The sequence below is a fragment of the Mesoplodon densirostris genome, chromosome 6 (assembly GCF_025265405.1).
Source record: "Mesoplodon densirostris isolate mMesDen1 chromosome 6, mMesDen1 primary haplotype, whole genome shotgun sequence".
Taxonomy (NCBI): Eukaryota; Metazoa; Chordata; class Mammalia; order Artiodactyla; family Ziphiidae; genus Mesoplodon; species Mesoplodon densirostris.
The window spans coordinates 109,244,385-109,251,849 of NC_082666.1; positions in this window are offsets into that span (position 1 = coordinate 109,244,385).

Sequence of the window (7,465 nt, forward strand, 5' to 3'; positions counted from 1 at the left end):
TTTTTCAATGTCTTTTTTAAAATTTTTTTAAAATTAATTAATTTATTTATGGCTGCATTGGGTTTTCGTTGCTGCACGTGGGCTTTCTCTAGTTGCGGCAAGTGGGGGATTCTCTTTGTTGCGGTGTGAGGGCTTCTCATTGTGGTGGCTCCTCTTGTTGCACAGCACGGGCTCTAGGCTCATGGGCTTCAGTAGTTATAACATGCAGGCTCAGTAGTTGTGGCTCGCAGACTTAGTTGCTCCACGACATTTGGGATCTTCCTGGACCAGGGCTTGAACCCGTGTCCCCTGCACTGGCAGGCAGATTCTTAACCACTGTGCCACCAGGGAAGCCCTCAGTGTCTTTTCTATTGACTTCAAATCTATCGGGTTTTAAAATTATTTGTGTGTGTGTGCTCATATTCTGACTGTCTCTCATAGCAGATTGTGAGTTCTGTGAAAGTGAGGCAGGAGATAGATGGGCCCCAGGGTAAGCAGCAGGAGTTCATTCCCTCTGGACAGAAACTCCGAAATATCAATAACAGTGCAATCGAGAAAGGAGGCTGTGCCCTGCCCAGATAAGAGATAAAAGACTAGATGTTCCTCATTCTCGTAGTCAAGGAGACCTTCCCAGCTACACATGTGCAGAAGGGTTCCTTGGAGGTCAAAAAGGGAGAGGGCACCACCCCATATAAGTGATGTCAACTACCCATAGGCCTCTTCGCTAGAATCCATCTTGGCTAAGAGATGCACATGAACACGGGAGGAACCTGAGGTATACCAAATATGGACTCAGAACCAGGCAAAGCAAGATGATTGGTCAAAGGAAACCTGGAAGAAATTCCCCATAAAAGTGATTCAAACTACCAAGTGAGCGCAACTCTCTCTCTGAGCCCACCCATGTGTCTAGCCACATGTATTCTTTGTCCTCCTAATAAACACTTTACTTCTTTCACTACTTTCCATGTCTGTGGAAATTCATTTCTACACAGCAGACAGGCCAGGAACTTGTCACTGGTCACTAGTCCCTGGCGGTCTAGTGGCTAGGATTTAGTGCTTTCACTGCCCCAGCCTGACTTCAATCTCTGGCCAGGAACCAAAATCCTGCTTCAAGCAGCTGCAGGCTGAGGCCACCTGAGATGAAAACAGGGGCAATGTTTATCTTGTTTAAGATCATGTCTTGTTAAAAAACAAAGTTCAACTGAGTAAATTTGAAAATCTGATTGGCCTTATTTGATGCTTTATGAATTGGGCAGCATCTCATCTAGTAAATAGAAGGGCACTTTGAGAAGTTATACAGAGTGGAAGGTTTTTATAGAAAGGAGGGTGGGCAAGAAAGTCATTAGCAAAAGAAAAAAAGGTTATTTGGGACCAGTACTATCTTCTCTTTGTAGGGAAGGGAAGCCTTGAGTTTATCATGCAGATTGCCTCTTCTTCTTGGTTTGGGGGAGATGGAGAGGGCCCCTGTGATAGATTACCACATTGGTGCTGACCAGAAAATTCCAGATTTCTGAATTAAGATAACATTTCTGGTGAAGGTCGAAATTGCAAGTAGGTTAGGTATTAAATATATGCGTGGTATCGTGGGCTTCAGCACAAATGAAACCATTTTGTGTCAGTGGTTTTCCTCCTTAATAGTCCCTAATGCAGAACTAGCAGAAACACAACAAAGATTTGTGAAAAAGGAAATGAGTGCCTAACTCAATTGGTCAACTTGTGTAAAGAATGTGGCATAAGAATAAAAAGATCTAGAGAGCAGATGAAAGAAGCTTTTGTTTATATTTTTAAAAGGAATGTCTTCTGTGTTTTCAAATTACTGCAAATCTAATCAGCAATGTTGATGTGACTTAAAAATGATGCTTTTTGAGAGGTTAGAGAAAGGAAAAACAAGAAAAAAATAAGGATATTTGGCATTCTGGATGTTGGCTAAATGGCAATTTAATCACTAAGAACATATTTTATTCTATTGTCATGATATATATGTAATATATGTAAACATATATTTATATGTCATACATAATATATATTTCCTTTTAATCACCCCTATTGGGGTACAATTTACATACAACTAATAGCACTCATGTTAAATGTATAGCACAGTTAGATAAATTTTGACAAATATGTACAGTTGTGTAATCACTACCACAATCATGATACAGAAAATTTCCATTACCCAGAAAGTTTCCTTAGGCTGCTTTGTGGTCAATCCTCACCTTCCTACAAAAGTGATATGATGATTTGCTTTCAGTGACTATAGTTTTCCCATTCTCAAATTTCCAAAAGTAGAATCTAACAGTGTGTATTTGGTTCCTGTTTTCTTTCACTCAGCATGTTTTGAGATTCATCCATGTTATGTATATTAATATTTCATTCCCCTTTATTGCTGATGTGAATTACTCATTCACTTGATGATGAACATTTGAGCTGTTTACAGTTTGCAGCCTTAACCTTTATGAAACCATCGGGATTTCCATTAGAATTCTTTAATTTCTTACCCAATTCAATGGTATGATTTGAAAGTTATCAGAAACCTGCACTTGTCAGAAAGTCTTTAGTATGAATCTTCCTGAAGATGAAGCATTTTTGCAAAAGCATCTATGAATGATAAAAAGACTTAAAAAGACACAGTTAAAGAGCTGGTTAAAATGCAATTGACAAAAAATTTGTTTACTTCTGTAACATACAAATTTGACATATTCAAATTTTAGAAATTTTATTTAATTTCATATAACATAAGAATATCTATATTAATGATATTTAGTATAATCTAAATGGATAACCTAAGAAGGTTGGAGATACATTTATCTCTAATCAATTGACAGTGCCTCCCATAACATACCAAATCATCCTAATTAGTTTAATATCTCTCTTTGAGATGACTTAGGGGTCCTCTGAAACATCCCAAAGGTATCTAGAGGTCAAAGTATCTTTCATTAGGATTCTATCCTTGAGAAGTTTATCCAAAATGTTAAAAAGTTTCAAGACACTTGGTCAAATAGGATTACAGACCACTGTGAAACAATGCTTATGCATTTAAGCAAAGTTACAATGAAAGATTTTAAAAGCAAGTACAGAAAGTTATAACAGATTATTTAAAAGGTAAAGAAAATTTACAATCTTAATCAAAAGCAAATCAATATTCCAAGAAAACGTTTTTCTCTTAAAAGAGAGAGAAAAAAATTTTAAGTTTTTGTACCACTTTACTTTTAATCTTAAAATTCATTTACTCAATTAAATTCATTCTAATCTTAGTGAGTCCTGACAACACATAGAATTTCTTTCTAAAGATTACTTTTTCCCCAGAAATCTACAACTTTCTATATTCATATTAACTTGCCCTTTATTTTATTTCCTCTTTAGAAATAACCAGCTTTAAGACAAAATTACTTCCTTTTCCTTTAACAAAATAAATTCCTATTCTTCATACCTTCTTTTAATGAAAACACACATCCTATTACCCTGTATACGAAAATGTTCTTATTATTTCTAGTGGCTTTAATTACATATTTAATTAGAATTCTCAAGTCTTAAAAACCTAAATTCCTAGTGAAAATTAAGAAGTAGGCAATTATGAGCTGTTCTTTACATTAGCATTCTGTAGATTGGCAAATTTATAAATAAATGCTATTTATAATTTCTAACATGTACTTTCTTATGGAAAATGTCTCAGTGTGACACCAAACATATTTATTAATAGTCTTAAATATCTTTACTTTCTCTGTAAAAGGAAGCCAATGTTTAGTAATTAATATTTCAGTATATTATTTTATTTGGAAAAGACCTTGATATTCAATGAATTCTCATCATTTAGCTTAATTTAGTTAAACTCTAAAATTTCAAGTTACTAAAACTTCCAGAAAAGCTATTTTTAAGTAGACATTCCTAAAACATAATTATTCCCAGAGTTCACCTAAAAACTCTTGTCTCATTTACCTCTATTTTATTCACTTGTTCTCAAAAATTATGTTTAGATTACCCAAGAAAACTTTATGAGACATTAGACCAAGTCAGCCATTATCCCAAATTTAATATTGAATATTTTTCAGATCACATGAATCTGAAATTCATTCAAGTTAGTTTCTTTTATATTTCTGAGAATTTCTGTAAGTGCTTAATTTCCTTTAAGCCAATTAAATAGAGCTCATTTACAAACTAACTTTGATAATACCATCCAAAGGAAAAGAGATATATTTATAATGTACACATGGACATACATACATTCCAGACAAACAGAGATCTCACAGTTTCCCTGCCTGAGTTTAAAAAGGACTCTTCTCCCTTTTTTTCCCCCCTCAGTCTCAGGAATTGGCGATGGTATAGACAAGAGTGAGTGAGAGTACATTAGAGCCCAGGGTAGAACATTTACATTTCAAAGGCACAGGGAGAAAAATGTAAGTTCCTCCTAGTAAGATTTGTTTCCTTCTGGTCAGAAGAGTGAAGAGATACTTTTAACAAGCCAGCTTTTTCGTATGCAAAAACAAGATTTAGAATGTCAAAAAGTGCCCCATCTGGGGCATTATTCTCCAGAGCCTAAAGAATACTGTGACCACATGATTTTAGAAAAAATATCACCTTCTCCTTTTCATGGGTATGAGCCCGTGAAAGTAAGACCTAAGAATTTCCCAATTCTGCAAAATACACCGTAGGGAATATAAGATGAAACAGAGCTCTGATTACCCCTTCTCAGTTGTTTATGGCTGGTAATCTTAAAATCTCAAACAAACAAACAAATGTAGTCTCTCAGGGTTTCAAACTCCTAAGCCCAAAAGGGAAAATCCCAACAAATGTTTAGCCACTGACAGACCCAAATGGCTAAGAGAATGAATACCCTGGTATTATCACACACAAGTTCCACTACTTACTAGAGAAATCTCAACCAGCAAAGCATGTGTCTTTTTCCCTTTACCACAGGAATCAAAAGTGCCATGGGCCAATGATGCCTGGTCAGTGGCAAGTGTTCAGGGCCATCTCTGAGACAAAGGTGCTCAAGCAGCTGCTGAGTAGTATCCATGAGCTGCCACTGGTCAGGGGCCAGTGTGCTATGGTTGAGATGCCCACTAGGGATGGTGGCCCCTTCATGGTTGCCCAAATTATTGCCAAACCAAACACAGATTCACTCACCCAATGTAGAGCAAAGCCAATCTACTGATACCAGTTGTGGTGAAGGAAAGTACAGTGTTTATTTGCAGGATGCGAAGCAAGGATAACAAGCAGCTAATGCTCAAAAGACCCAAACTCCCTGAAGACTTTTGGGCAAATGTTTCTAAAGACAACATTAGGAGTGAGGGTCTCAGGGTGAATTATCACTTCATGGACATTCTTTTGATTAGTTGGTGGAGAGGTGACAGGGTGATGTTTTGGGAACCTTAATCATCAGCCTTCTTGTTCCAACCAGTCTGGGACCTACATGCTTGTGATCAGCATGCAGTCAAATCCTCCATCAGGTGGAGAGCCTTAGTGCCTACAGAAAACGCTCAAGTGTCGTGGTCCATACGTGGGTTGGAAAAGAATTTCCAGACACAAGGCAGAACGTAAAGAAGATAGAATTTATTAGAGGAAAGTGTCTCTGCCAGAACAGCAGGCTGACTTTCTAGTAGTCTGGGGGAGTGGACCCCAAACATGTGCTATTGATCAGTTTTTATAGCCAGAAAACAAAGGAATGCTCCAAGGTGAAAATTTCGTTTACTAATTGGTCGAGGCACATATACTTTCCTTCTATAGAGTGGCAGTGGGACAGGGAAGATGCCTTTTCTTATTTGGGACAGGTCTCATCGCCCAGCTGGGCTCAGGAATTTCATAACCATCACAACATGGTGGGGAGGGCAATTAAGGGTCTGATAAGGGGTGTAACGCTGACACTTTTTCAGAGAGGGTTGTCCTTTGTCCTTGAAGCACCATTGTCCTTGGAGCACCACATCAAGGATATGTGTCAGACTGTTATCTATAGCCCTTGAGGAGAAAGGGATAGAGACAACACTGTTTTTCAATCTATTGTTACTTTTCTTGCTTGACTGCTTTTCCTTTGTTTCTGAATTTGGTCAGTTCTATAATCATTAACTGCACTTTGGAAATCAAGGGGGGCCTAGGAGACTAAAGCTTTGTTCTACAAACAAGAAGCAGGGAACACTGGGAGTCTGTCACTGGGAAGGCCCCACAGGATCCTACTCAGTTTCACAATCATGAATAAAGTTGTTTCTATGAACGTTCATGTACAAATTTTGTGTGGACATATTTTTCTCATTTAAATTCCTAGGGGGTGAAATTAGGGGGTTGTATTAATGCCAAACTGTTTTCCAAAGTAGTACATCATTTCACATTTTCTTCAGGAATGTATGAGACTTCTGGCTGTTCTCCATCCTTACTAACATTTGATGCTATCAATCTTTTTAATTTTAGTCATTCTAGTAGATGTGAAGTTATTTGCATTGTGGTTTTAATTTTTCTTTGATGACTAATAATGCTGAACATTTTAAAATGTTGCTTATTTACCATTCATGTATCTTCTTTGGTTAAGTGTCTTATTAAATTTTTTGCCTAATTTAAAATAAATTGTTTGTCTACTAAGTAGTGTTTTAGTAAAAGCTGCAGAAGAAGCAAGTTTGGCTGGATTACAGAAAACAAGGGGGAGAGTGGTAGGAATGAGGCCAAGAGAGACATGGGAGAAGGGGAGAACAGATCAAAAAGGACTTTGAGGCCTTGGTGAGAACTTTGGATTTATTGTAATTAAATTGAATTCACTGGACGATTTTGAGTATAGAGTGGCACAATCAGGCTTAAATTTTAAGGGACCACTTTGGCAGCTCTGTGAACAGGCCAGAGGAACAGGAGTAAACACAGGATAGACTAGGAGGTTATTGCAGCAGTCAGAAAGAGAGAAACTGGTTAGCTGCAGTTCTGAATGAGCTTTCCCCTCACTCTTGTTCCTGACATTCCAAACTGCATAATATCAGATGTGGAAGACTGAGAAATTTCCTGGCTTTTCTCAACAGAATATTGACTTACTCAAGGCCTTTAAGTGGAACACACTCTACTGAGGGTTGAGAGACAGCTGACAATAGTGGCTTGCTTAGCTTAACTCCGTGGTTATGGTTGTTAGTTGTGGTTGCAATATTATGGTTGTGTGACTCTTTGGTTAGTATTCACTTTCTCCATCTTGGAATATACGTTTGATGAGGATGGAAAAATGATCTCTGCTTTTAACTGTAGCCTCAGTTTGAGCACAGTGCCTGCCAATTAGCATTTAGTCAATGGGTTTTTTTGTAGGGGAGTGAATGTGTGTATGTGTGAGGGAGAGAGAGAAGAGGGGCAGAAACAGAGAGGGGAAGAGACAGCCATAGGGACAGGGGAACAAGTCCATATTGCAAAAGAACAGGACAATATTTTCTGTGAGTAGAATGCTCAGAGCCTGTGTACTGTGTTCTTTTCTACTTTCTCAGGTTAGATTTATCACTTCATACATTTTCTTTATCTTATCCAAAATGAATCT